This window comes from Cebus imitator, unplaced genomic scaffold, assembly GCF_001604975.1.
Source record: "Cebus imitator isolate Cc_AM_T3 unplaced genomic scaffold, Cebus_imitator-1.0 Scaffold72, whole genome shotgun sequence".
Classification (NCBI taxonomy): Eukaryota; Metazoa; Chordata; class Mammalia; order Primates; family Cebidae; genus Cebus; species Cebus imitator.
In genome coordinates this window covers 3,446,394-3,456,572 of record NW_016107387.1, presented here as the reverse complement: position 1 = coordinate 3,456,572, position 10,179 = coordinate 3,446,394, and the positions used below count along the sequence as shown (strand labels likewise).

General features: G+C 50.1%; 1 protein-coding gene across 3 annotated transcripts in view; it reads right to left on the bottom strand.

The window, feature by feature from the left end:
* PIRT (phosphoinositide interacting regulator of transient receptor potential channels) overlaps positions 1-10,179 on the bottom strand; it is a 22,660-nt gene extending 12,481 nt beyond the window's left edge. For 2 of the 3 annotated variants that reach the window (XR_005200826.1, XM_017531411.2), the window contains exon 1: positions 3,881-5,425. The gene's annotated coding sequence lies outside the window, so the exon portion shown is untranslated. Of the gene's footprint in view, positions 1-3,880; positions 5,426-10,017 lie in introns of those variants that run through there. The other variant, XM_017531410.2, reaches the window with a different exon arrangement.

The following is a 10,179-nucleotide window of genomic DNA, read 5'->3' as shown; positions in this document are numbered from 1 at the left end:
AAAAAAAAAAAAAAAAAGAATAAAAAAGAAATACTCAGACTTTCAGGAGCCAGGGGTCCCTGAACTGAATGAAGACTGGGTTTGGTTGGCTGAACAAACATACCCAGAAGGGAGGTACCAATAGGGCTGTCTTTTAATCTTGTTACGTCTTGTCTGTGCATCTGCCTTTTGTGTTTGGAATTATCCCTGTCTTTGGAGACCTGGCGTACACTTATCTTGTCAGCGTCTGGCTGTTGATTTTATATTTCCCAGGCCGTTAAACAGTGAACGGTGCTCACCAGCATTGCAGCACACCCTTTGCCAGACACAGAGTTACAGGCGTGAGTAAGACAATGCCCCTTCTCCCAAGAGGAGCTTGCGGTGTGCACATTCGCTTGGACCACGGCGTCTCGGACAAATGCAGTAACGAGATGTCTCAAATAAGAGGGGAGAGAACTGGCTGGAAAATTCTTGGCTTTTTCTCACATACGCTATATGCATTCCCCCCAGATGTGGTTTGGTGAGGAGAATATGGGTGAACAATGAGTGTCCTGAGACAAGCAAGGCCAAATCCTTTTCTCTTGAGTAGATTCCTGAGCATCTGTAAGGTACAGCTTAACAGAATGGCAGATGTCAGTGAAATAAGTGAATGATTTCCCTGCAGATGACCAGATATGTGTCTGTACTTACAGGGCCGGAAGCTCTTTCTTCACTTCCATACTCTTTGAGGGACTGGGGCTGGGGGCTCCTACCTTCTTGCACCCTGAGACCTATGACTTCCTTGGCCCCTTGGCGGAGGCTGAGGACTCAGTAAACATTTGTTACATGGCTAAATGGGGCTTTGTGGGTTGTTTGCAGAGCTGCAATTACCCTGCAATTAATTTTTTTTCTTTTGAACTACAGAAGGTTAGAATTGGCTAGCACTGCCTTATCAAGTCCCTGGTCCTGTTCCTTCCCACCTGGTGGTTGTAAACAACTCTCTTTGATCTTACAGCCAAGTGTTAGGATGGGAACAGCTCACAACAGAGGAGGGAGACAGCTGTGAAGGTGCAAAGCCAGGACACACTGACCAACTCCTCCCGGCTTCTCTTCTTTGGCCTGTAAGTGATGGCTCACCTCGCCAAGACAGGCTTCCCTCTGCAAAAATCTCTAATGTACCTCAGCTGCTTCTCCAAGGCCAAAGAAGCCATGCGGTAGCAGGGGAGAGCAGGTGGTTTTTAGACAATAATCATAACTACCATTTATTGATTGCTTAGTGTGTGGCGGGAACCATGCTGAATGCTTTGCCTGCATTGCCTCATTTCATCACTTCATCTCCCCACAAGTCAGTCCTTTGGGGAAGGTATATTCTTATCCCACTTTGCAGGTGAGGAAACTGATGATCAGAGAGGTGTAAGTGACTTGCCCAAGATTACTCACAGGTGAGGAGAGCATCTGGATTGGAATGTGAGTCTTGCAGCCTGCCTATCTCCAGACTTTGTTCAAGTCTATCCTGCTCCTCTTTGGGGTAGTTTTAACATTTCTTTTCAAATTATGGGAAAAGTGAGTGGGGGGGACACCCAAGGTGGGGCACAGTCAGTGAACAGAACTGCAGCAGTGGCAGCCTTGGCTGAGGAGATAGGAGCTGCCAAGGATGCCGGAGTCCCCGAGCTGGGGCTAGCAAGCAGCAAGAGACCTGTGGCACAGTGGCCTCAATGTCACCACCGTCACCATGCCACAAATCCAGCATAAGATGTGCGGTACGTGCCACTTTCTTCACCTGGGGAGTCTCTTTTAATCCTCAGCTCTATGAGGGTGATACTCTTATCTTTCCCATTTCATTCCCATTTTGCAGCTAGGAACACTGAAGCTCAGAGCTTCGGGCCTCCAAATCCTGCTTTTTTTTTTTTTTTTGAGATGGAATTTGGCTCTTTCGCCCAGGCCAGAGTGAAGTGGCACGATCTCGGCTCACCACAACCTCCGCCTCCCAGGTTCAAGCAATTCTCCTGCCTCAGCCTCCCGAGTAGCAGGGATTACAGGCGCATGCCTCCATGCCTGGCTGATTTTTGTATTTTTAGTAGAGATGGGGTTTTGCCATGTTGGCCAGGCTGGCCTTGAACTCCTGACCTCGGCTAATCCACCCACCTCAGCCTCTCAAAGCGCTAGGATTACAGTCGTGGGCTACGGCGCCTGGTCACTCCTACTCTTTTATTTATGCTTTATCGAGGAGAGGACCCTGCCTTTTTTCCTTCTTGTTTTCTTCTCTGCCTTCCTTCCTTGCATTCCACCACCCAGTACCTGTACACCTCCACCCCCAAACTCACCCCCCAGCCTTTCCCTGGCGCTGTCCTCCTTTGAACGTGCTGAAATATGGTTGGTATTAATAGGGCTGCCAGAGTTAGAGAATAAAACTACAAGGTGTTTGGTTACATTTCAGTCTCGGATCAATAATGGATACTTTTTTCATCTAAGAATGTTCCGATATTACATGGGACCTGTGCATGCAAAAACAGTATTCGTTGTTTGTCATAAATTCAAATTGAATTGGACATCTGGCAATACATCTGGCAACCCTAATATTGTAAGAGGCCCTGCTGTGCTGCTGTGCTTGGGCCTGGAGTTATCCGGCCCTTCCTGAGCTTCTCTCCTGCCAGGCCCCTCCATCTAGAGAGCTCAGACAGCAGCTGGGCGATTCTGGGAGTTGCAAGAGCATAAAGCAGAGAGAGGCACATGTTACCTTGCTGCTGAGAGGCTGGGCCCAACGAGGGGAGTCTGGAGGAGAAGCGGGGAAAGCGGGATGGAAGTGGGGGGAATAACACCACGTATTGTTCCTGTGGAAGACCTGGTGTGGTGAGAAGTGGGGAGGGTCGTCCTCTTTCTCTCACAGAGTCCCGGATAACACCCTACCCAGCTCCAGCTTGGGTTGTCCCCAGGGTCCCTTATCTTCTCTGGTGGCGCAGTCTTCCCTCACCAGGACATTCAGTTGGTGACTGTGCACCCCTCTGATAAGGTGAGTGGGGGCCAAGTGCCTGGGCTGATAAGGTAGAAGCTAGAGAGTTTCTGAGTAAGCTGCTGTCACCATGGCCTTGGCCATCCATCTGTCACCTGCTCACAACGCTTCTAGGAAAGCAGTCAAACCTGGAGGGTGCCACTCACCTCTCTCATCAGGACACCCAGCTGGTGCCCAGACCCTGGCCAGTGACAGGGCAGAGAAATAGCTCTAGTGATAATGTGTGTGATCACATCTGGCTTTACCCGGATGCAGGGTCCCTAAGGCACACAGTTGCCTGACTAAGCCATGTCTTTGTCCATGTTTTCATATGCCTGCCTTGTTCCCCCTTTCTCAGATAAAACTCCCGAGCCAGCCAGCGCACTCCACCTTGTTTTTCTGGCACCTGCCCCGTGCACCTGCCACAGCCGTAGGAGGAAGATACTGGCAGCTGCTGAGGTCTGATATGGGGCGCCTGGAAGGACTGTCTGGGTCCAAGATTGCAGCCATGTACTCTGGGGTCCAGAGTGGCCTTGCACTTTACTGTCTGGCTTTTTTTGGCTCCTTCTTCCACCTAGGTTTGGGAGGATAGTCCCTGCCCAGCCCCTCCCACAATGGCTGCCAAGGTTGAAGGCTGGATGCTATACAGGCAGGTCTGAAGCAGCCCTCTGCCCACAAGTTCCCTTCTCTCTGGTACACAGCAAGGGCCGGCTCCCTTCCTCCGGCCACCGCTGTCTGCCAAGACCCTCAATAGGCAGTGCCTCCAGGCTGGCTTCACCCCCTCCCAGGGCACAGCCTCCTCTTGGCCTATTGTTCCTGCTTACCTTCCAACACTAGTTCAAAGACAACACGCTCTAAAGCAAAGTTAAAACCAGTTTCTTCCTCCAGGGAGATGGAAGGAAGGGCAGAGGGAAACGTTCCCTCCTTACTTACTGTCATCAATGTCCCAGGGGAGGATGGGGGACCTGCGAATCACTCGGTGCTCGTGCGAGGAGGAAGTCAGCAATGAGTTTCTGCTCAAGTCCATGCCAGCCAGAGAAAGCCACCCTTACCACATCCAGAAGTCGTGCTGCGAATCCCAGCAACTGAGCAGGCTCCAGCAGGGATGAGCTCACCAGGCGATGGCCTAATGGGTTAACTCTTTGCGAGCTGCTGGCACAGGTCCTCTGAATGTAGCTTTCTCAGCTCTGTTCAGCCAGGATGAGATGAATCTTGTGAAAAATTCATGATGCTTTTCTGCAGTCTGTCTTTAAGTTTCATGGAGGCATGTGCCCCGTTGGTGCCTAGGCAGGGCAGCTTCTCCTGACCCAGGCTCAGAAATCAGAAGACCTGGAATTTCTGGGTTGGTGAAGGTGTGTGGTGGCCATGGTGGTGGGGATGGGTTGCCAAAGAGCGGGTCATACCCTCTGGCTGACTCAGGGTCCTCTGGCTGACTCAGGGTACTCTGGCTCTGTTCAGTGCAAGCCTTAATAATTTGATCTGGGAACTGTCTTTATTCTGGATGTTGGAGGGGGGACATGCAGACTTAGAAAACATCCTTGGTTGCAAGATGGCAGGGACGCTTCTTAGAACCTTCCAATGCCTATGGGTGGGCACCCTATGTTACAACATGCCAGGAGCCCACAACAGGACCTACCCCCATTCCAGGCCCGACATCTCAAACTGAGGCAAAAGAGTCTGTTCCCCTTCACTCCTCCAGTCATTCCTGAGGATGCCCTGTTGCATTTCATGGGATGCAGGCTGCCACGGTGACAAGAAGAGAATGATGAAGATCAGTGCAAGGAGGGTGAAAAGGTTTTCACTGCTATAAACCTTCACCACACTGTGCTTGGGGAAGCGGGTGTAAGCTGTTGAGTGACCAGTTCTCAGGAGGCTGATGGATACACTGAGGTCAGCAAGCTTGCCTACGATTCCGGAAGGCACACCGACTCCTGCCCTTGTTCACGCCAACCTGAGAATGTGCGCAGCTGCTGCTCGTCAGGATAATGGTGGGTGGGCATCTTTGCTACTGGCAGCAATACACTGGGGGGGTGTCCTCTGGGGTCCGCAGGGAGGGCTTTCTGAGGACTCATTCGGGGAAGCTGACATCAAGGCAGGTATGAGGCTCTCCCATATCTGTCATCTTGAGCTCCTCACCTGTGCAATGAGCAGGAGATTCCAAGCCTGGAAGGCTCTGCAGAGGCTGCTGTGTGATTCATGCCTAGAGATGCAAAGAGCTAGGAGGGTGAGCCTGTCCCCTGAGCTGCTGTGAGGGATCAGGCTGAGTATACCCTCTGTCCTCTGAAGATGAGCATCTCTGCTCAGGGCAATGGGCAGTGAGAGGCCTGTCATGAGTGTCCAGGGGAACTTGACTTGGAAGGATTTTGAGGATGTGAGTTGCTTTGCCTTAGGTGGGTGCCTCTGACTTTTTAAAAATTTATTTTAATTTAATTTTTTTATTGCATTTTAGGTTTTGGGGTACATGTGAAGAACATGTGAGATTGTTGCATAGGTACACACATGGCAGTGTGATTTGCTGCCTTCTTCCCCATCACCTATATCTGGCATTTCTCCCCATGCTATCTCTCCCCATCTTCCCACCCCATGCTGTCCCTCCCCTATTTCCCCCCAACAGACCCCAGTGTGTGACGCTCCCCTCCCTGTGTCCATGTGTTCTCATTGTTCGACACCTGCCTATGAGTGAGAACATGTGGTGTTTGATTTTCTGCTCTTGTGTCAGTTTGCTGAGAATGATGGTTTCCAGGTTCATCCATGTCCCCACAAAGGACACGAACTCATTGTTTTTGATGGCTGCATAATATTCCATGGTGTATATGTGCCACATTTTCCCTGTCCAGTCTATCATCGATGGGCATTTGGGTTGGTTCCAGGTCTTTGCTATTGTAAGCTGTGCTGCAGTGAACATTCGTGTGCATTTGTCCTTATAGTAGAACGATTTATAATCCTTTGGATATATACCCAGTAATGGGATTGCTGAGTCAAATGGAATTTCTATTTCTAGGTCCTTGAGGAATCGCCATACTGTCTTCCACAATGGCTGAACTAATTTACACTCCCACCAACAGTGTAAAAGTGTTCCTATTTCTCCACATCCTCTCCAGCATCTGTTGTCTCCAGATTTTTTAATGATTGCCATTCTAACTGGCATGAGATGGTATCTCAATATAGTTTTGATTTGCATTTCTCTAATGACCAGTGATGATGAGCATTTTTACATATGTTTGTTGGCCTCATGTATGTCTTCTTTTGTAAAGTGTCTGTTCATATCCTTCGACCACTTTTGAATGGGCTTCTTTGTTTTTTTCTTGTAAATCTGTTTTACTTCTTTTTAGATTCTGGATATCGGCCCTTTGTCAGATGGGTAGACTGCAAAAATTTTTTTCCCATTCTGTTGGTTGCCGATTAAAAACCCTAGAAGAAAATTTAGGCAAAACCATTCAGAACATAGGTGTAGGCAAGGACTTCATGACCAAAACACCAAAAGCATTGGCAACAAAAGCCAATATAGACAAATGGGACCTAATCAAACTCCACAGCTTCTGCAAAGCAAAAGAAACAGTCATCAGAGTGAATCGGCCTCTGACTTTATACTCAAATCAGTTTGGAAAACCAAGTGGCCTGGCTTGCAAAGGAGCCTCGAGTGAATTCTTTTGCAATGCAAATAATCAAATGATTTATTTATTTATTTTTACAAAGTTCAGGCTTTCCCCTCCCCCATCTGCAGGGCATGGCAGAGTGGCAGAATAATACCATCCATAAGAGTTGAACCCTTGCCAGGCATGGTGGCTCATGCCTATAATCCCAGCACTTTGGGAAGCTGAGGTGGGCGGATCACGAAGTCAGGAGTTCAAGACCAGCCTGGCCAAGATGGCGAAACCCTGCCTCTACTAAACATACAAAAATTAGCTGGGCGTGGTGGCGGCTGCCTGTAATCACAGCTACTTGGGAGGCTGAGGCAGGGAATTGCTTGAACCCGGGAGGCAAAAGTTGCCTTGAGCTGAGATAACCCCACTGCACTGCAGAACGAGATTCTGTCTAAAAAAAGTTGAACCTTTATTTATCATTCTCCCCATGTCAGGCATTCCTCTAAGCTCTTTATATATATATATACCTCTATGAGGTAGCTATGTGAGGTGTATTGCTATCTCTGTATTTGGCCTTGGATGAATTACTTCTCTGGGCCTTAATTTCCTCATGTATTCATCAGGTGGGATCATTACTACATCAGAGAGTTTTTATGAAGATGAAATGAGAAAATGCTCATAGCAAGTGCTTGAAGAATAGGTACATTATATATGTATATAATACACATATGTATAAGTATGTATTTAAGTATATATGTAAATTGGGGAGGGCAGCAAGCATCAGAGGAGAACGTGTGCAGGGTAGAAGCTGTTCTGTCTGCAGACGCCCTCCTAGCAGGACAGAGGAGGCAGCTCGAGGAACCAGCATGTTCCCTGGGCAGGTGACTCTGGTGTCCTGGGATAAAGAGGCCGCTGCTGCAGCTGTTGGTGTTGAAGCAGACAGGAACAGGGATGGTCACTGCCTGGGGATTGTTCTTAGCCTGTTATCCAGAGTGCCCTAATTCCCCAGCTGGTAGCTGCTCCTGCTCAGCGCTGTGCCCCTCACCTGACCAGTCCTGTGCTGCACGAGGCAGTGGTAGGTAAGGTGATCAGCCATCCAGCTTTACTGGGTACTGATGAGTTTCCAGAAATGTGGGACTTTCGGTGCCCAAACCATGAAAGAAAGTACTGGAGGCATAGCTACTAAAAGTAATCGCTGGAACTTGTTGGGATCTACTTTGAAGGTGTTTTGAGGCTGGGCATGGTGGCTCACACCTGTAATCCCAGCACTGTGGGAGGCCAAGGCGGGAGGATCACTTGAAGCCAGGAGTTCGAGACCACCCTGGACAACAGAGACTCTCTCTACAAAAAATGATTGAAAATTAGCCGGGCGTGGTGTCAGGTGCCTGTGGTCCCAGCTACTTGGGAGGCTGAGATGGAAGTTTCTCTTGACCCAGAAGGTCCAGCACTTCTTTTTGCCTCTAACAGCCTTTCCCTCCTCTGATCATGACATTTATTTATCGAAGACACAGGACTTCTGACTTAGTGAACTTTCCTCATTCCAGATGTGGCTGCCTGCTTCCCCATGGTGCCATTTATCACTTGCCTGCGTTCTGCGAGGGCTGTGTGTCAATTTCCATGTGGCCCTGTATCCCAGTACAGCGCCTTGGCCCAGGAGAGGAGAGGTGCCCCACCAATGATGAATAAAGAGTCATGTGAATATTCATAAGGTGCTTGGCAATGTATAGAGGGCTTTGGCCCACATGAAATTTGGTCAGGGGCTGCATTTTCTGCACACAGATAAGGCACTGGAAGTTACGCAGACCCTCTCACCCCTTGCTTGTTTCCTCCCCTGTATGTCACTCATGCAAAATCCCCTTCTACAAACCGCTGCTTCCTGTTCCAGAAGAGAAGCAGTATCCTTAAGGCAGGAAGGCTGTGCTTCTTCCCCCAAGCTAGCTTTGGAATAAAGTCACTTTCCTTTTTTTTTTTTTTTTTTTTGAGATGGTGTTTCGCTCTTGTTGCCCAGGCTGGAGTGCAATGGTGCAATCTTGGCTCACTGCAACCTCTGCCTCCCGGGTTTAAACAATTCTGCTTCAGCCTCCCTAGTAGCTGGGATTACAGGCACCTACCACCACGTCCAGCTAATTTTTTGTATTTTTAGTAGAGACAGCGTTTCACCATGTTGGCCAGGCTGGACTTAAACTCCTGACCTTGTGATCCGCCCATCTTGGCCTCCCAAAGTGCTGGGATTACCAGCATGAGCCATCACGCCCCGCCCAAGTCACTTTCTTTATAGTTGATCTCAGGAGCAACTGAACTTGGAACCCAGTTACACTCTCCCTGCTGCTAACACCAAGGCAGGAGAATGAGCAAATTGGAACCTTCAGGGTAACTTCAGAGGAAGTGACTGCCCTGAGCAGGAGTTTCCCCAGGACCCTGGGTATCTCTTGCCAATGCCAGTGCAGAGGGGGAGTGAGGTTCTAACCAGGGAAAGTAGTCCAGGGTGGGTTGTCACTGGCTGTCGGTGACAAAACTGACAAAGAGGTGCCTATGCTGACAGCCTCCAGGGGGATTCTGTCCCTTCTCTTTCTCGGTGCATATAATTGACAACCTTGTCTTTCACCGTTTGCTTTGCTATCTTTTTATTATAGTCCAATAACCATTAGGTAGCTCATTATCCTAACCAAACAAACAGCAAGCAGAAAGAAAACACCACCACTTTTGTAAACGATTGGAAACTATGCTCAGAGGGAGTCCCAGCCCCCTCCCAAACTGCGCCCAAGAGCAGAACAAGATGCAAAGCCAGCGGAAGTAAGGGGAGAGGCAGGCTGGGAGGGAGGGGCTCCAGACCCGGGGTGGGGGTGGGGGTGGAGGAGAAGAGGCCCCCTTTGCCCTCAAGACTCCAGGCTCCCTCCAAGCGGGGCAAGAAGCCTCTTTTGTTACCCAGCGTCCAGGAAAGTCATGCAAAGCAATTACCCAACTTAGGCAGCCCAGGGAGGGGCCACCACCTTCCACCTGCTGCCCCTCCCACTGCGTTTGTCTTTGCCTCCTTTCCCTTCCCATCGGGGGCCTTGGCCAAGGAGATGGGATTCTGTGACCCTACGTCTCTGCTGGTCTGGTCCTCTTGGTCCTCTAGAGACACCCAAGTACGGCTGTCTCTCTGACTCTGGCTGGGCTCCAGCAGCTGTCTCGGGGCCACCTAGCGTCGTTACCCTTAACCTCCGGCCCCCTTCTCTTCCTGCCTCTTCTGAAGTTTTAACTTGTTCCTGTCTCTCTTTCTCCTGTCAGCTGCAGCCCCACACAGCAGACAATTCTCAAGGTGTCCTTGGCGGGAGCCTCCTCCTCTTTCTCGGCGCATAGAACTGAGCAGTGGTGTTGGAGACAGCAGCCTGCTGGGCCCTGCGCGGGTCGTCGCGAGCGCTAAGAAGGCGAGGGGAATTGTATCTGGGGAGGTGGGGACGGGGAGCTGGGGACATGACGAGTGAAGGGACTGGTGGAGTTTACCAGAAGTCGGAGTGCCAGTGGGGGAAGAAGGAACATCTTTCTTGGTGCGGGGGTCGGGTTTCCAGGGCCATCGTTATCCTCCGGCACCTGCCCCTCCTGAGGGGGCGTCAATCCCAGGAAGTAGCTGGGGCTGGGTGGGACGCGGCGCGCAGGCGCGGGGCT